At 48.0% G+C, this 19,958-nt stretch overlaps 1 protein-coding gene across 3 annotated transcripts in view; it reads left to right on the forward strand.

Moving 5' to 3' along the window:
* Positions 1 to 8,195: 8,195 nt before the first annotated feature.
* ARHGEF3 (Rho guanine nucleotide exchange factor 3) overlaps positions 8,196 to 19,958 on the forward strand; it is a 312,008-nt gene continuing 300,245 nt past the window's right edge. Inside the window, exon 1 of one of the 3 annotated variants that reach the window (XM_061396610.1) lies at positions 8,196 to 8,307. The gene's annotated coding sequence lies outside the window, so the exon portion shown is untranslated. Of the gene's footprint in view, positions 8,308 to 8,334; positions 8,549 to 19,958 lie in introns of those variants that run through there. The other 2 variants (XM_061396607.1, XM_061396609.1) reach the window with 2 other exon arrangements.

Below are 19,958 nucleotides of genomic sequence, written 5' to 3' on the forward strand. Positions count from 1 at the left end.
ATCTGATTGAATCATCCTCATTCCTAACCAATGGGCTGTACTGTCTCTCAACATAATTTCTAAGAAGAAAAAACCTTGAGTGGCAAGTTATGGCGAGTTGGTTCCCTCCTTAGTCCACATATTGAGAGTACAGCTGGTTCAGAGGTTAAGCAGATGGATCTAAAAGGACTCTATTGGAAGGATTTCATTAGGCAGATGCTGCAGAATACCTCTTTCCTGTTAGTGGTGAGAAAATCCTCTTTGGACAGCATGAGAAGCCCTAATTTTTACCATGGTATTAGAAAGCAAGAGTCCATTTTTATATCTGCTTTGGGTTCATACAGTTGCCAACATCTGTGGGACCTCACCACTGGTTTTATTTACTTTGTTTTAGAAATGCAAACTTTAGGTAGCAAAGACCAGCTTCCCTTTGCAGGCTTTAATTAGGAAACACTTAATTTAGGTTTAGTTGAATAAGAGGCTACAAGCAATAAGCAGGTAGATGAGGAAGGAGATGTAAATTATACCTTCACTGTCTCAGGCATGGGTGTCCCTGGTGGCACAGTGGTAAAAAATCCACCTGCCAATGCAGGAGACGGGTTCGATCCCTGGGTTGGGAAGAACCCCTGAAGGAGGAAATGGCAACCCACTGCAGTATTCTTGCCTGGAGAATCCCATGAACAGAGGAGCCTGGCGGGCTACAGTCCATGGAGTCGAAAAGAATCAGACATGACTGAGCGTGCATGCACGTCTTGGGCATAGTGAGCCCTTAATAAAGGACTCAATAAAGATATTTTCCTCCCCTACCTGCTACCCTGTCTTCTCAGTTGAGAGGAACAAAATCAGAAGTGGTTCAAGAATAGTGGAGATAGAATGAAGGGCAGGACAGACAGAAACAAGGTGTAAGGCCTTTTGCAAGGAGATAAAATTCAAATGGGGTCTTTGAGATTAAGGAAAAATAATGCAAGATCACTAGGCTTGGCTCCCTGGCCTCTTTCTAGAGGGTTTTTACACCATCTTTCACATTTATAGGTAATAAAATCTTTTTACAATATTTATTTGAAAGCCTAAAATATGTATTGGAGATGCAGTAATGAATAAGGTATACATGATCCCTGCCATCTCACTTCTACCTCATTCTCAGTATGGGACTGTGGGCAAACCACCTAATCGTTCTGAGCCTCAGTTGTTTGATCTGCAAGATGGGACTGATACCTGCCACACTGGGTTATTGTGAGACTTAATGAACTGGGGTTTATAAAGCACCCACAGCCACACTTGGCAAGTTCTAGCCGTGTGGTTGGAGAAGGCAATGCACCCCACTCCAGTACTCTTGCCTGGAGAATCCCAGGGACGGGGGAGCCTGGTGGGCTGCCGTCTATGGGGTCGCACAGAGCCGGACACGACTGAAGCGACTTAGCAGCAGCAGTAGCCGTGTGGTAAATAGTGGCTCTTATTCTGTGGAAGAGCAGGTTTTGGACTACTTGTGGGCCCTATGGATATGGGTAAAGATAGGAGCTTCAGCCCAGGAGGTAAAGCGCAGCACCTTTGTTAGGTGCTGTGTTAAATCATCTCTTTGCCTAAGAGAAGAGGGTGGGTTTACATGTGACTGTTGTGGAAGGAAGGCACGGGGCTTGTGGAGGGGGCGGTGCTCCTCACAAAATCAAACTAAGGCAGGATTCTTAAAAGTTGACTGTACATAGCCTGTAACAGTTGACTGGGTTCTCAGATCTGCCTACGTCCCATTTACCAGACTCATTTTCCCCTGATCATCTGTCAGCTCTGATAGAGATACAGACATTTTTCTGAATTTGTTGCTTTAAGGTCCCTGTGCTGGATTACCACACTCTGCTCTGGCTGTGAACAAAAGCAGTGATTGTTTCTCTAACCGACGGCCAATTCATGGTCGGGGGAATTTCCCAAGTTTTAGAAGCTGGAGGGGACGCAGAGACCAAGTAATGGTCCTCAGGTTGAAGACTGCTCTTCCTGATCTCGCTGGTTAAAACATTCCAGGGAATGGGACAGGTGGCAGCTCCCAGATAAAGCATGGATGTTTCTCACCAGGCTGGGCAAGGCCAGGCCAGGCAGGACTCAGCAGAGAAAGGCCGAAGCATGACTGGTGACAGAAGGCAAAAATAAGCAGGACCTGCCTTTGGTTTATGGGGTCGCACAGAGTCGGACATGACTGAAGCTACTTAGTAGCAGCAGCCTTTGGTTTATGTACCTGAAGTTTGAGGTACTTGAAGATCCTGCACACAGTTATATAATTGTGCATTCTTGATGAGATTTTTTAATCATTGTGATTAAAGTGGGGCTTTGGTTTCAGGTACCCGGAACTTAGATCTCAGTCTGCCACTTTTGGGGGGACTCTTAAGCAGGTCACTTGAGCCAATCACGACTGTTTCTGCTGCTGCTGCTGCTAAGTCACGTCAGTTGTGTCCGACTCTGTGCGACCCCATAGACGGCAGCCCAACAGGCTGTGCCGTCCCTGGGATTCTCCAGGCAAGAACACTGGAGTGGGTTGCCATTTCCTTCTCCAATGCATGAAAGTGAAAAGTGAAAGTGAAGTCGCTCAGTCGTGTCCGACTCTCAGCGACCCCACGGACTGCAGCCCACCAGGCTCCTCCGTCCATGGGATTTTCCAGGCAAGAGTACTGGAGTGGGGTGCCATTGCCTTCTCCACGACTGTTTATACATCTGGGAAATAAGTAATAGCTCAGTACCAAATGGGGCTGAGGTGAGGCTTGACTGTGAGCCCAAGCAGAGTTATGGTCACAGAAGCCAGTACACAGCCCCCTTGCCTTTGGGGATGTGGTCATCTGGGGCAGGTTAAGGGATGTACAGTGATAAAGTATGATCCCCTAGAGATATCTGGTTAGCCCTGGTCTGGGTAGCAGAGGGCCTCAGTGATCACAGTGGAGTCCCTGTCTCCTGGAGGACTCAGTTCTGCAGGCAGTTGGCTAGGACCAACTACAGGAAATGGCTACTTGTAAATTGCCGATAGCCCAGAAGTGAACCCCAAAGTTATTACCTGGCTCCTAGCCAACCTCTTTTTCTCTGTTTCTCTTTCTTCTCTGCCACCAAAGCAGAATTTGAGGGTCCTCTCTGGTGTGGTCCTGTCCCAGACCCTCTGTGCCAGACTTTTCCTTCTCCCTCTCGAAGTCTCCAGCCATCCTTTGCAGTCAGGCCTTCCTTGACAACTGTCCACCCTCATTCAGGTCCTGCTCCCGCGTTTATGTGCTAGACCCTCTTAATCCCTAGTCCAGCTGCTCCTTGAGGGCAGGCTGTGCCCCTTGCTTATGCCTTCCACCTGGGCTGGACTTGGACTTTGCTGCTTTAACCAGCTTGAGACCCCAGCCCTACCACTGATCAGTCAGCAGGGCACGTTACCTCATCTCCGTGGCACTCAGTTTCCTCCTCTGTCTGATGGGGATGACAGCGCACCTGCCTATGGTGTGGTGGTGAGGATGAAGCGGATGGAGGGGATAGTCCGGGTAGTCCAGTGCCTGGCACACAGCAAGTGTGCACAGCCGTCATTTGTCTCAGTTGGCATCAGGGTCAGCGGTAACAGTTGCTAGTGAGTTTCAGGAGGCCTCCCAGAGGAGTTAACTGCATCCATTCCTGCTTTGCAAATTGGGGTGAGACCCCCATTCGCTTACCATGGTCTCCAGAGCTGAGGGCCACTGGGGTGTCCCACATCCCTCCCGCCAAGTGGCTTGTATTGTCTCAAATTTGCACTCCCTGTGGGTCCGGTCTCCAGACTGTAGACTTAGGGCTGGTGATGACCTGTTGTGTCGTAGAGTCACCCCTGTGAGTTGGACACCTGCTACCACCTGGGCGCGTCCCATACTCCCAGCAGGGTTTATGGCTTAGGTAACGTCCCACCTTCAGGGCAGGGCGACGTTGGATTTGAACCCAGGCATTTCCTGCCCTGAAGTACCTGTCTACCTTTCCACCCCACCTCCCGGTCTTGCTTCTCAGGTCTTCCTCAAGCCTAGATTATGAGAGCAGATGGGACTTGGTTTTAGAGAAAGAAGTCTTTTACTGTATTAGCTGCTTGCAGAACATTGCTTAGGTCTGAACACTGAGATGAACACCTTATTCCTTCACAGGTGTCACCATCTCCTGGGGGAGAAGGTTAGTGTTGCTTCATCAACTGGATGCTCCACACTTTTCAAAAAGAAAGTGTGTGTGTGGGGGGGAGGGGCATCTGAATACTGCTAAAGGCAGAAGACTTGAATATTCCTTTCAGTAATCCACTTCTAGCATTTTCTCTGTAGGAAATAACCAGAACTGTGTATCAAAGTTAGTTATGCAAAGATTTTCATCACTAAGCATTATCCCTGATGCTGAGAAGTGAGGATCAAACCAGGTACCAGTCAGGACTGCTGATAAGAAGAGGCACATTCATACCATAGACCAATAGGCGACTCTTAACAGTCATGTTGTAGAGTGTTTTATCACAAGGAAGAGGCTCACAATATGTTAAATGGAAAACAAAAAAGCACACAAAATAACAGTAGATGTTGCTGGGTATCAGTAACCTCAGATACACAGATGACACCACCCTTATGGCAAAAAGTGAAGAGGAACTAAAGAGCCTCTTGAAAGTGAAAGAGGAGAGTGAAAAAGTTGGCTTAAAACAACATTCAAAAAACTAGGATCATGGCATCTGGTCCCATCACTTCACGGCAAATAGATGGGGAAACAATGGAAACTGACAGACTTTATATTTTTGGCTCCAAAATCACTGCAGATGGTGACTGCAGCCATGAAATTAAAAGATTCTTGCTCCTTGGAAGAGAAGCTATGACCAACCTAGATGGCGTATTAAAAAGCAGAGACGTTACTTTGCCAACAAAGGTCTGTCTAGTCAAAGCTATGGTTTTTCCAGTAGTCATGTATGGATATGAGAGTTGGACTATAAAGAAAGCTGAGCATGGAAGAATTGATGCTTTTGAACTGTGGTGTTGGAGAAGACTCTTGAGAGTCTCTTGGACTGCAAGGGGATCCAACCAGTCAATCCTCAAGGAAATCTGTCCTGAATATTCATTGGAAGGACTGATGCTGAAGCCGAAGCTCCAGTACTTTGGCCACCTGATGTGAAGAACTGACTCACTGTAAAAGACCCTGATGCTGGGAAGGATTGAAGGCAGGAGAAGAAGGGGATGACAGAGGATGAGATGGTTGGATGGCATCGTCGACTTGATGGACATGTGTTTGAGCAAGCTCCGGGAGTTGGCAATGGACAGGGAACCCTGATGTGCTGCAGTCCATGGGATCGTAAAGAGTTGGACACGACTGAGCAACTGAACTGATTACTGGGTGGTGGTGATTTGTGGGTGGATTTTATCTTATTCTTAATATTTCTCTCAGCATTGGTCATATGAGTGGTATTATCAGTGGGTTTTAAATGTGTGATCTCCCAGGACGAGTGTTAAAGGTACCTGGTGGGTCCTCGATGGCCGGGTTGGTGGTCTCCATCTTGCCCTTGCCCTTGCGCCTTCTCAAGAGATGGCTTTCTCCAACTGTGCTCCCTGGTGCCTCATCCCAGCCCCTCACCCCTGCTTCCCTACCTGGCACCGGTTATAGCTCTTCACTCACTCTTTGGTGTGGAGACCTGCAGTAGACACCCCAGCTTTCCCAACTGATGACTTAGGTGACAGCCTTGGTCCTATTCTGCCTTGTCTTGCAAAGTTAGGGGAGATGGAGCTGAATTCAAGAATGAGCCCTCATGAACTGATTGTTTCAAGGAGAAAAGGTGGCTGATCATCAGTATCTTCTGGTTTCTCCACCAGTTTTCAAACTCCATGGATAGTGACCCACATTTCCTGCTTATTCTCTCCACACACCCCATGACAGGACTCCCTTTCGGTGTATCACCTCTTCCCCAACAGTTTCCTAATCTGAGTCCAGGAGCCAAGTGCTCCTTACCCTCCCCCTAGCAGGGCCAAAGCATGAGTAGGTGGGAGGTGATGGGGCACTGCATATAAACTGTTGTGAGTTTACATAGATTTGTTTCTGGTCTACATATTCCTGAGGATCTGTTCTGATCTCTGGACACCTGGAATTGAAAAACAAAGGAAATTGAGGAGTGCATCCCCAGTAATAGTCCACATGCACATTGCCTTTGCTGTGTCCAGGAGACTTTGACCCGCTGCATCCATTCCTCACTCAGCAGCTGTGGAGTCCCATCACCTCTGCCCAGACCTTTCCATGGTCAAGGTCTAGTGTGTCACCTTGGCCATCAAGGCCCCTTTCCATGGGCTTCCAGAAGTGTGTCCTGTGTTCTCCCACCTCTGGGCTTCCACGTCTGTCCTCTCCAGCCCTGTCGCCCCACATCGAACAGGAAGCCTTCCCATGCTTGAATCTGGGCCAGCACTTCCTGTGTGTCTCTCACCACGTCCTGCTCCCTAACCTGCCCAGTGATGGCTCTGACTGTTCCCACATCAGCCGTGAGCTCCATGGGGTCAGGGACTATGTCTTTCTGTCTTGTGACAGAGTCACTGCTGAAGTTCAGAGTCTGGCATGGTCTGTGGCATGTAGCAGATGCTCCAATCATTAAATGGAATCTAACGGAAATAGAAATTTTATCTCCGACAACGCCGCCTGAGTAGAGCACCAGGTGTCGACTTGAGGGGTGGAAGTGCCTGCCGAGCTCTGGGTTGCTGAGGGAGTGGAAGCCCTTTATTATTACCTAATAAACATGGCTGGCTGTAGTAAGTGATCTTCCACTGTGTGGAGGAGGGAGAGTAACAAAAGAGGCCTGGAAGAAAAGGTTGAGGACTAGGGACCTGGATATAGGTTTTGGCCTTGGAAATGGAGTCGTGGACAGGGTGTGTGATCCTTACACAGGAAAGGGATGGGTCATGAGGCACTGGGTTTGGGGTCAAGGTGTGGTGGAATGAAGTGGAATTGTAGTTGGAATGAAAGTTCCTTTGCTCAACATTGGTCAGTTTCTGGCCCAGAAGGTGAGCTGTGGGCTAGGGAGAGGTCACACAGCCCTAGGAGGCTGTGTGCCTGCAAAGGAGAGACAGGAGTTTGCAATAAAGGAAGTCTCAGCTGTGCCAGATGAAGGTCTGAACGCCTGGTGCTGGTGACGGGTGTGCAGGCGATTGGTGCCTGGACTGGAAGATCTACATCTCAGCGGCTGCTGCCAGGGAAGGTCCCTCCTGGGAAGCCCTAAACATCCCCCTACCCCTTGTGAGGTGGAATGAGGGGGTGGGGGGTTAGAGCTCTCCCCATGGAGAGAGAGTGAGGAGGTCCACTCAGAGCCTGATCCTCCATGTACTGGAGGTATGGCTGCGGAGAAATGTAGCCCTGGAACTGGAGCTTTCTCCTCTGATCTGGGGGCTGGCTTCACCTTTCTAAGCTTCAGTTCCTGAGACGGCCCATACAAGCCCTACACCTCACAAGGCAAGTAGATGAAGCACCTGAAGTCCTCACCAGGCACATGAAAGCAGCTGATGAACTTTTTCTTTTTTATAATGGTTTGTACTTTCATAAGAGCTCATAACTAGTGTGTAGGGACTTTTTTTATTCCTGACTTTATGGGGTCCTGAGGACTGGAAGAATTTAATCTGTTGAACGGATGAATGAGTACAGAAAATGCTTTTAGTATTTAGATTCTCATGTCTATTTCTGCAGGAAAGACTCAGGCCACACTGCTGGCTGCTGCTCTTTCAAGCTCAGCATCCGCCCACAAACGTATTTCCTGAGAACCTGCTGGGCGCGCGGGGATTCGTCCTTATTCTCACTCCCACAGTCGGGGAAAGTGAGGCTTGGGCAGGACTAGACAAGCCCAAGGTCAGCCTGGTAGGCGAGGCTGGGGCTCCAAGAGCCTGACCCGGGCCCTCGCCCGCCCGGGCAGCTCCTGCTGCCCATGGCTCGGGAGTCGCCACAGCCCTCTCCCGTTGGGATACAGATCCCCGGAGCTGCCCTCGGGGGAACGGGATTCGGCAGGCTGCGCACCCTTTCCCGGACCCAGTAAATTATCTCCCAAATAGGTGCTGGGCATGCCCCGGGGGCCAGGTCTCCCCTTCTCCGTCCCCAGCCTTCCCTGGGACCCCAACAGGGTGCGGAGTGGGAAGTGCTGAGCAGCAGCCAAGCGTGACCGAGTCCAAGTTCCCCGACACCCGGCCTGGCGCCCGCTGGGGTCCCCGGCCCGCCTCCGGCCCACGTGGCCGGCCCGGCCTCTCCGCCCCCGGCCCCGCCCCGCTCCGGGGAGCCGCCTCCGTAGCCGCCGCTGCCAGAGTCGTAGCCGCTGCCAGAGTCGTAGCCGCGGTGCGAGCCGCAGCCCGGCGGGTCGATCCCGCGCTGGGAGCCGAGGTGAGTGTGGGCGGCTGGCCTGGAGCCCCGCTACTCCGCTAGACCTTCCCCGCTGGAGACCCTGCTAGACACCCTGGGGCGGGAGGCCTTCCCGGGCTGATTCCTCTCCACCTTCACCCACCAAGCCGGAGCTAGACCCCACCTCCAAGCCGCCCTCGTTCCATCCCGGTGCCCGCGGCAGAGTGTGCGCTCCTGGCTCCGGGCACCCTGAACGGTCAGGGGAACCCTGGAGGCGGCACAGGTAGGCAGTGCCACCACCAGCCCCGACCGGCCGCCGCTCCGCCGGAGACCCTGACTCCGACCCTCTGCTAGCTCTTGGGCTAAAAGTTCCCGGACCCACTTCCGGGGACGGAGGTGCCACCTGTCTTGGGGTGCGGCCCCTTTCCCTCCGCGTATCTTCCCGTCGGGCGCTGTTTGCCGGGGCTCGCAGGACCACCAGTTATTTCGCGGCGGGGAACCTGGCTTTGGGCGCGCGGGGCGGTGGCTTCGGTTTCGGGCCCACTCGGGCCCCTGTGCTCCTTGCTGCTTAAACTAAGCGGCTCGAGGATCCAGGGAGGAGGAGGGGGAGGCGGACACCATGGGGTTAAGGCGAACTTCGGTCCCTCGTAGCTAGAGACGGGCAAGCGTCTTCCGAGTGTGAAAGTTTCTACTGAGTCGAGTTCCCGTGGGCTTTGCCACGAGGAAGAACCGCTCTTGCAGTATCAGCGGCCTCATCAAGGGCTTATACGTTGATGAAACTGAGTGGCTTGTTCCTCGAGGGCTCTCACTCCATTTAATGCCCAAACCAGGCTTGCCTCCAGCACTGGGCAAGGATGCGAGAACTGCCAAATGGTGGTTGTCCTGGGTGAAGTAGCAGAAACGTATTTTTAAGCAGTTCATGCACTGCCCAGGTGTTACCACCTTCTACCCTGGGTGTGGAAGAGTTTTGCTAGGTCTGAGTGTCAGCTGTGTAGTCTTGCGCAAGTTACTTCACCTGCTCATGCCTCAGTTTCCTCATCTGTAGAGTGGAGATGATCATAGTACAAACCTTAAAAGGTTGTGTAAGATTAAAGTTTTTATTGTAGTGCCTGGTACAGGCCAAGTTCTCCCTCGGTTAACTGTCCTTCTTGTTACTATTTTAACTGATATTAACAGAGCACCCCCATCCCTAACTCCACTGTGAGCTAGGTGAGCAAGCTCTCCGCACTTCTCCGTTTCCTGATAAGGACCTGAATTATTTACACAGTAGCCCTGGTGTCCCCTTCCGCCTTGAAACACGTGGGCTTTGCATTAACACTTCCTATGCTTAACCGGCCTTGTGTGAAATGTTATCTTAGAATGTGAGACTAGAGATGACCTTTGTCAAGGACAATCCTGGAAAATGGGGTCTTGTACCTTCTCTGGAGGCTCTGGGGTGTTGTGGGATGTTTCCCTCACTGGAGTGGAGCGGATAAGGTTTCATTAGGACCCCTTCAGGCCTTGGTCCCCCTGACAGGCTGACATCTTCTATCAGAGCTAGAAGAGGTAGTGTGGGAGTCTCTTTATGGGTCTGAGGGCCTGATCTTGCCCCCTCTCTTTCATTTACTCACCTCTAACAGGTTGTCCGTTCCATCAGTGGGGTGCTCCTGGGCTGAAACAGTTTAGTTTTTTCTTGTAGGGGTGGTAACCAGATAGACGTTCTGAACCTGGGGCTCTAAGAACCTTCTGAAATACACCTGAGATGCTTGGAGCACAGGTGTGTATTTTTTCAGAGGGTTCTCTTTACATCGTATTCTACAAAAGGCCCGCATCCCCCAAATATGGGACCTGAATGCCAGGTGGGAGGATGGGAGTTATGGTCCCCTATACAAGACAGGCCCACTTTTTTATGGAGTCACGATGTCAGCATTTCCTCTGTCCCTGTAGGTAGAGGTGCACACATGTTCCTTTGTGCCCTTGCTCAGAGCTCACCTGCCAGTGGAAAGTTCAGAGTCAAATCAGCTCTGCCTTGACTTGAAAAAATCTGATAAAGAAGTCAGTGGGGAAAGAAGGCAGGCGGGGGTCGGGCGAGATGTGTGTTTAGGGCCTGTGGTGGGGCCTTTAGGATAGGGTGCAACTGATGAATATTTGAACTCAACTTGTCAGGAGACTTCTCAGACTTCTCTTTTGCACATGCTTTTCCTTCTGCTGAGCACACTCTCTCACCGCCTTTTCTCATGTCTGGTACTTTCATGCCATTTAGCTCAGATGTTTCCTCTGTTGAAAAGTTTCCCCTGACAACTTTGTCCAGAGCATCCCCTTCCCTGTCAGTTTCTGTCATGTTCCCCCATTTTTAAAAATTAATTTTATTTTTGGTTGGTTGCACTCGGTCTTTGTCGCAGAGAGAGAGGGTTCTTCTCTAGTTGCAGTGTGCAGGCTTCTCATTGCGGTGGCTTCTCTTGTTGCGGGGCACAGGCTCTAGGTGTGTAGGTTCAGAAGCTGTGGCACACAGGTTTAGTTGCTCTGCAGCATGTGGGATCTTCCCAGGCTAGGGATCCCTTGCACTGGCAGGCGGATTTGTATCCTCTGCACCACCAGAGAAGTCCCGAATTCCCCCATTGTATTTTACTCTTGGAGTTTGCCTCAAATGGTTTTCCTCATGTGTCTGCTCAAGGGTTTATTGTCTTTGTCCACCCAGAAGAATGTAGAATCCTGTTACCCTTGTCCCTGCTCCACTCTGGCCCCTGGCACACAGTAAGTGCTCACTTAATGTCTGTGAGGCACAGCATGTATAGTATCCACTGAGGGAGGCTCCTGGAGGCTGGAGAGGTTTAGGAGGAGTGAAATGCAAAGGAACTGGCCGATAGGAATGCCAGTCTACAGTGTGACCTTTGAGGTCACATAGTTCAGCCTGCAGTTTAAACCACCTCCACAGCACTTCCTCCTAGTTACTGCTTAACCCAAGCTCGGATCCTCCAATGAAGGGAACTCGTTGCCTCCTGAGAGAGCCTATTCCTGCCAGAGAAAGATGTGGGATGCAGAGAATGGGATGTTGTCCCCATACTCACTCTGATGACGGGGAGAGGTGCGTGCTGCTGCTCCAGTTTTTCTGGTCCATGTTGCATCCTGAGCCTTTCATCCATCACCATCCATCCCAGTGAGCTGCCTCTATTTCTCTGCCATCTCCAAGGTTCCTGAGCCCCTGACCAGAACTCAGTGTGCTCCTGAGTCAAGAGTCATTGGAGGGAGCCTGAGGCAAAGAGGCATCAAAGAAAACTGCAATTGTTTAGAAACCTTCGAGGCCAAGCTCTGTATCGTTCAGACTCCTGTAACTCATTGGGCAGCAGGGGTGGTGGCCATGAGGTATGGGGCTCTGTTTCTTTCATTCTTTTTGTTCTTTTTTGAGATTTGTCCAGTTAATTCCTCAGTTTATTAATTATAGTCTTATTTATATTTTTAAAAGATTAATCCTTGGACCCATTACCTTAATGATTTGTAAAGATATCGCCTGATTCATATCACCTCGCACAAACGGGTTGAAACTTGAATGAAAACAAAATGTTTATATATATGATTCTAAGTTATTGAGTCAGTTCCAGTTTCTGTGGGAGGTCACCAGTGTGGTGAGTGGAGCGGGGTCCACTGTGGAGAGGTTTAGAGGAAGACTTAGCTTTTTTTCCAGTGTACCTTAGCCACTTAGCTCAGCTAATTTACTTCACTTATTCAGGAATCACTTATGGAGGGAGTGCCCTGGCACTGGACACACAGCCATCAAGGAAGCCAACAGCGCACCTCCCTTCAGAGTTCACATCACAGGGGTCAGGCTGGGCGATAGACAACTAGACCTATAACAAGATGCCAAGTTGTATGGTCAGTGTGATGAAGGAAATGAAACTGGGTAAGGGGATTCAGAGTAGCTGGGACGGAGGCAGGGTTGGTTTAAGTTAGGGAACGTCTCTGCTGCTGCTGCTGCTGCTGCTGCTGCTAAGTCGCTTCAGTCATGTCCAACTCTGTGCGACACCATAGACGGCAGCCCACCAGGCTCCCCCAGGATTCTCCAGGCAAGAACACTGGCTCTCAGGAAGCATCATTTGAGTGGAAACCCATTTGAAAGAGGGAGCAGCCTTGTGGGTGGCTTGGTGAAGACCACGCTTTACATGTGGCTATGGTCTGTCTCCCTGGGGAAGGGAGAGAGGAAATGAGGCAACATAGGCAGAACCTCCCTCACCCTCTCTCCAGATCTTAGCAGGTGGCTGGCATAAGATCTCAGCATTGTGTGCACTCCTGGTTGACCAGAAGGCTGGTGTCTTTCCTTTCCAGGAGGTGGGGCCTGGGGCAGTGATGTTCCTGAAACTGCTGCCTGGAAGTGACCATGAACCTTGGGGGCTTGATGCAGGATTCTCATTGGTTATAGCTGTGTGTGTGTGGCGGGGGGTGGAGTATACTGTGGAAAAGGAACAAAGTAGCAGCCTTCAGTAAATGCCAGTTAATCTGAATGGCTGTGCCTTGTGCGGCTGAGCCCTGCACCAACATCTTAACATGTCTATGTGTGTCACATACCCTCATTTTCCAGACCAGAAAACTGAGGTGTGTAGTGATGAATAACTTGCCAACTGTGTGTCTTCTTGGGCCTCTTGTCAGTTGTGCTGAGAGAGGTGGAGGTGAAGAGAATCTTCCCTGAATATCTGTTCAGTGACATGAAGAGAGATGGGTGTTTGAAGTATCTTAGGCCTCTCTTGGGTGCACATCCCTGTGGAATGTCAGCCCTGGGAGGCAGAGAGAGTGCTCAGCCCCTGGCTCAGTGAGGGCTTGTTGGGACATTTGGTGGGTGTCCCAGGGTCTCTGGTGGCTATGGAGTAAGAAGGCTAGAGGAGGGGATCACTTTCATTTCCCAGGTGTCTCCTGACTTTTCCAAGGTGAAGCACAAGTTTTCAGGGCAGAACTGGACATGGGGCCCAAGTCAAAACAGGAATGCACAGAAAGAGACGCTGGGGCCCGCAGCCAGAGTTGGAGGACAGAGGAGGCAGCTTGGTGTCTTGCCTGGCTCAGCCAGCTAAAGAGCAAGCTAGTTAGTTACCGGTCCAACTTGGCTCCTTATCCCAACACCCCACCTCCACTTCCAGCCAGCATATAGTAACTTTATGTGTCTGAATTTGCTGGTAGAACCCCAAGCTCTGAATTCAACTCCAATTCTGAGCTCCATAATATTTTCCTGGAAACTGGAGGAGAGTACTGACCTGGCTTTGAAGCAGATTGAAGTGTCTGTAGGTTGTAGAGATGGCAGTTGGGGTCTTGTGTTCCAGTCTCTGCTGCAGTGTTAACCAAGGGAGTGACCTTGGACAAGGTGCTTAACCTCTCCGAGCCTGTTTCAGTGAACCAGTGAAGTTGCTCAGTTGTGTCCAGCTCTTTGTGATCTCATGGACTGTAGCCTACCAGGCTCCTCCATCCATGGAATATTCCAGGCAAGAGTCCTGGAGTGGGTTACCATTTCCTTCTCCATGGGATCTTACCAACCCAGGGATTGAAGCCAGGTCTCTCACATTGCAGGCAGACACTTTACCATCTGAGCCACCAGGGAAGCCCCCAGGCCTGTTTGTCCATCTGTGAAGGGAGGTAGTGCTTGCCTGTACCTTGGAGTTTTGCTCTGAGGATTAATTGAAAAGATATTTGCAAAGTGCTTACCCCCATCACAGCCTGCATGCTGGGGGCCTTGCTGGGGTCATCATCTGGTACTTAGGATTGACTCAGGTCACTCCATCACTTCCTTGTGCTCCTATCGAAAAGGTGTGCTCAGACACACTGGAAGTTCTTCATTCAGATTTGGGGACTTCAGTGGTGTGGATGTTATTCTTTTTGGAGACCATCTTATTAGACAAATCTGGATAATGGAGTTGACGATCAGTTTATGGTGAGACAGAGGCCAAGTTGAACTGCTGCTGAGACCTCTTGCCTAACTGTAGCCCCCGTTCTCTCCCAGCAGTGCCCCTACATGCTCAGGGCCGCCACTCCCTAAGGGGTACATGACACCTTTGGAACTTGGCTGCTTCAACTCACAGTTCTGATGCACCTTCACCCCAGGTCCCCACTGGTTCCTATAACAGAATGAACCTGAGAGCCCAGTGAACCTGACATCCACTTTCAAATCTTTGCTCCTGGTGTTCCCACTACCTGGGATGCTCTTTTGCTCTTCTCCACTTTCACAGCTTCTCTCACTACCCAACTCCAGTGGCCTCTTCCTTTTTCTTCTGTTTTGGCTAGAGAAAGAAATTATCTTTTGCATGGCATGCCCTGATTGTTTCTTAATAAACAGAAAAGCAAGCAAATCAGAAATTGTAGAGTAAATAATGAAGTTCCACCTCCCTCATCGCAGGCTTACATCCAGAAGGAACATTTATGATCAGCTGGCTGTGTATTTCTCTTACAATCTTACATAACAAGTTTGTGTACCTGTGCATATATATATTTTTAAGGCTAACACAATCATCACTTATTTTGTATGTATTCTTCTCCAGCCTTGTTCTTTTTTTTCCATTTAACCATAGGTCCAAGAGCACCTTCTGTGTCCATATGCTCTCTTGTTTTTACCTGCCCTGGCTCTCACCTTCCCCTGGAAGAGTGTACAAATTTATGTGGAAATGCATTTTCACTTAGGTATATACTGAGCAGTGGAATTGCAGGTTGTGTGGTGACTCGATGATTAACATTTTGAGGAACTGCCAAATGTTTGCCTTGTGGCTGTTCCATTCTGCAATCCCACAGCAGTGTGTGAGGGGTCCAGTTACTCCACGTCCTCACCGATGCTTACCACTGTCCATCTTCTTGATCACTGCCAATCTAGCCCAGGTGAAGTGATCTCATTGCGGTTTTGATTTTCATTTCCTAACGGTTAGGGGTGTTAAATATGTTTTTTAACTGTATTTTTTAAAGCAGTGTTGGGTTTGTAATACAATTGAGAGGAGGGTACAGAGATTTCCCCCTTGCTCCCACACATGCCTCGCTCACCGGCATGCTACATTCATCACCAAGGATGAACTTGCAGTGGCAAATTCTGTAGTTTGCCTAAGGGCTCCTCGCTTTTGGTATTCTACTTTCAGTGGATTTGGGTAAATGTACAATGCCATATACCTGTCTTAACAGTATCATACAGAATATTTCACTACTGTAAAAACCCTCTGTGCGCTGCCTGTTCATACCTTCTTCCACCCCTGCCGTATTCACCGGTCTTTTTGTTGTCTCCACGGTTTTGCCTTTTCTAGAATGTCATACTGTTGGAATCATACACCGTGTATCCTTCTCATTTTGGCTTCTTTCACTTAGTAATATGAATTTAAGACTTCCCATGTCTTTTCATGAATTGATAGCACATTTTTAGCACTGAATGACATTCCATTGTCTGGGTGTATCCCAGTTTATTTTTCTCTTTACCTACTGAAGGCCATCTAGGTTGCTTCCAAGTCCTGAAAATTATGAATAAAGCCTCTATAAACATCTATGTGCAGTTTTTTGTCTGGACATAAGCTTTCAGCTCTTTTGGGTAAACACCAGGGAGTGGATCATATGATAAGGGTGTCCTTAATTTTTGTGGGTTTTTTTTGGCTGTGCTGGGTCTTTATTGCTACATGTGTCCTTCTTTCTTTGCAGTGAGTAGGGGCTGCTCCTTGCTGCGGTGCATGGGCTTCTCATTGCAGTGGTTTCTCTTGTTGTAAGCATGGGCTCTAGGCATGTGGCCTTCAGTTGTCTGGCTTCAGTAGGTGTGGCTGGTGTGCACAAGAGCAAGGGCTCAGGAGTTGTGGTGCACGGGCTTAGTTCTGTGGCATGTGGGATCTTCCCAGACCAGGGATCGATCTCACATCCCCTGCACTGGCAGGTAGATTCTTAACCCCCAGATCACCAGGGAAGCCGGAGTGTGTTTAGTTTCTTAAGAAACCTTCAAACTGTCTTCCCAAGTGACTGTACCATTTTGCACCCAGCAACAGTATATGAGAGAGTGCCTGTTGCTCCACCTGCTCGTCAGCATTTTGTTGTTGGTATTTTGGATTTTAGCCTTTGTCGTAGGTACTAATGGTATCCGCCTTGCTGTTGTCCTGTGATGATACGTAGCATCTTTTCCTACGCTTGCTTGCCATGTGTGTATCTTCTTTGTCGAGGTGTCTTTTAAGGTCTTTGGGCCATTTTTCATTCAGATTGTTTCTTCTTATTCAGTTTTAAGAATTCTTGGTGTATTTTGTATAACAGTCCTTTATCACTTGTGTCTTTCACAAATTCTGTCTCCCACTCTGTGGCTTATCTTCTTTTACTCTTGGTATTATCTATTGCAGAGCAGAAATTTTTTTAATTTTATGAAGGCCAGTTTATTATTTCTTTCATGGGTTGTGTTTTTGGTGTTGGATCCAAAAAGCCATCACTAGGCTTTCTGCTGTTTATTTTTTGGGAGTTTCAGGCATTTGCATTTTACAAGGTCTGTGATATATCTTGAGTCAATTTTTGTGAAGGATGTGATGTCTGTGTCTAGATTTTCTTTGTGTGTGTGGATGTTCAGTTGTTCTCAGCACCATTTGTTGAAAGGATGGTCTTTGCCCCATTGTATTGCCTTTGTCCTTTGTCAAAGATCAGTTGACTGTATTTATGGGGGTCTGTTTCTTGGCTCTCTGTTCTGTCCATTGATTTTTTTTTTTTTTTTGGTCTCATCTTTTGCCAATACTGTGCTGTTTTGATTACTGGAGCTTTATAGTAAATCCTGATGTCTTGTAGTGTCAGCCCTCCAACTTTGTTCTCCTTCAGTATTATGTTGATTGACTATCTTTTAATGTGTTTATTAGCCATTTGTATATCATCTTTGGAGAAATGTCTGTTCAGATCTTTTGCTTATTTGAAAAACTGGGTTGTGTTTTTACTATTGAGTTATAAGGTTCTTTATATATTTTAGATTCAGTCCCTTATCAGATAGATACATAATTTTTCAGTATTTTCTGCCATTCTTTGGGTTGGTCTTTTTACTCCTTTGATGGTGTCCTTTGAAGCCCAAGGTTTTAATTTAGGTGAAGCCAACTTTCCTATTTTTCTTGTGTTGCTTCTGCTTTTGGTGTCTTAACTAAGAAACCTTTACCTAATCTAAGATCATAAAGACTTATGGCTAAATTTTCTTCTAAGGATTCTACGGTTGTAGCTCTTATATTTAGGTCTTTGATCCATTTTGGGTTAATTTTTGTGTGTGGTGTGAGGTGCACCAGTACAGCTTCATTCTTTTGCATGTGGATACCCTGTTGCCCTGCACAGTCTGTTGAAGAGACTATTCTTCTATTTTATTGTTTTGACATCCTTGTCAGAAATCAGTCACAAATGTGTTTATTTTTGCATTCTCAGTTCTATTCTATTGATCTATATGTCTGTCCTTATGATCCTACCATTGTCAGTACTGTCTTGATTATTATACCCTTGTTCAGTTCAGTTCAGTCGCTCAGTCGTGTCTGACTCTTTGCGACCCCATGAATCGCATACCCTTGTAAGTTTTGAAATCAACAGTTATGAATTCTTTCAAGTTTGTTCTTTTCTGTGATTGTTTTGGCTCTTTTGGGTCCCCATATGAATTTTAAGATCAGCTCGTCAATTTCTGCAAAAAAGTCAGCTAAGTATTTGACAAGGGTTGTACTGAGTCCGTAGTCAGTGGAAAGTTTGACAGTCTCATCAATACTAAGTCCAGTCCTGAAATACTTTTCCTGGGTGCGTCACTCACCTCCACAGGTCGTTGTCTTACGGGGACACACTCAGAGGCCCACCCTTCAGGCTGCACAGACAAAAATCCAGGAACATCAGCATCTTTTTTAATTGTTGAAGAAAGTGACACCATATAGTGTAGTGTTTAAGGCTGAAGACCTTGGATAAAACATTTAACACCCGATTTTGTGGAATGGAAGTGCATCTGGCACTGACCAAGCATATGACCGATCTGCTGCCTTTACTCTGAGGGTGTGATGAAGATCCCTAAAGATCCTCCCCAATTCCCCCGCCTCCATGCCTTGAGAAGTGTGGTGAGAACTAAGGACCCCACACCCTGGAGGTACCAGGGAATGGTGGAAAGCATTGGAGTAAGGCTGCATTTTAACTTGTTTTATCTACTAGGCAAATAGATTGCATTTAATGGGAGGGTTTTTGCTGCCAAAGCAATCCCCCACCCCACATCATAGTTTGAAGAATGGAATAAAAATAAGAACGGAATACTATCACATATTAAAAGATTAGTTTACACCCCTAACGCACTTATGTGTTCCAGATGTAATGCCTTGGCACAAGTCCAAGGTTGTATTCTCACAGAAGAAGAAACAAGAAGCACAGCACCTACACGTGCATCTGTAGGAACCTGGTTTTCTGAATTTAAGGAACAACCTGGGGACTCCATTGGAAACTGCAAATCCACTCACACCTCAGCTTACTCTAAGCTGGGACAAAGAGCTCCATTTTAAACAAAACAGTGCTAATGCATGTATGTGTGTATTTGTGTTTGTCTGTGGTGGGGGATTGGAGTTGTTTATCACTGTTGTTACAAAAAAGTTGGGCCTGAGTTTTTCATTTTTGGAGGGGAAAAACTTAGAGGCAATAGACATTATTTTGAGATCTTCAAAATCTAAGCTTCTTTGGTTTAGCAGATTCCCTTTACCTAAACTGTAAGAACAGTTCCTAGGGATTTCATTTCCATTCTTAAGTGAGGGGTGTGTGTGCCTGCATGTGCGGCTGGAAAGTTAGGGGAAAACACAGTGACATAACCCAGCCCCCAAACAAGGAAGCGCATTACAGAGCTGAGGTTCCAGCCTCAGAAGGTGCAGCTTAACTGACCTTGAGTAACCTCTTTTTATGACACATCTCCGGCGGGGCGGGGGGGGGGCAGTGGGGGAGAGAACTGTGTCTCTCCAGCATGGCTTTAATTTTACAAAAGCCCTATGCAGCCTTGCAGACTCAAGTGGTTTTCTTAGCAAATCACATTTCATATGTTCTGGGCTGGGCAGGGCCTCACTAATCCTTGGCCAGCATTGTGAGTCAGAAAATATTTAAATGACCGCCTGAGTCCTTTGAGGAGAGAGAGTTGGCAAGTTATCTTAGGGAGCTGAAGTGACTCTTAAGCAGCATTGCAGGAAAACAGGCTTAAAGTTGACACCAATGTTAGCAGCTTTCTTTTACTATTACCTCTTAGAGTGAGATAATAATGACAATGCTACCAAATTTTATTGAGCACTTACTATATGGTGGAATCTGGCTTGTTTAACTCTATTGGTTTAAATGTTAATTTTGTCTAAAAAAAGTTCCTGTACCTTCACAGAAACATCTTGAATAATGTTTGATGAAATATCTGAGCCTTAGGGTCTAGCCAAATTGATATTTAAAATGAAGTATCACAGAGGTTAAGATACTGTTTGAAGTTGTTCAGCAGAAAGGAATAAGGCGATGGAAGCAGAAGCGTGGTACTGTTACAGCTGGGAAGACTTTCAGAAAGAACTCCGTCTGCCATGACTAATTGCAAAATAAGATCATCCCTCTGCAGTTACAGAGCGACAGACAGTATGGATTGGCAGATGGGGTGGGGGCCGAAGTGGCTCAGATTTTCTGCCTTTGAGTTGAATGGATTTTTCTTACATTTCACTTTTAGATCACAGGCCTGAAAATTCATGGCCCTAACTGAGCAGGGCCTTTTATCTGCAGCTACTGGGTGCTTGTTCAGTAGT

Source organism: Bos javanicus, chromosome 22 (genome assembly GCF_032452875.1).
Source record: "Bos javanicus breed banteng chromosome 22, ARS-OSU_banteng_1.0, whole genome shotgun sequence".
NCBI classification, from domain to species: Eukaryota; Metazoa; Chordata; class Mammalia; order Artiodactyla; family Bovidae; genus Bos; species Bos javanicus.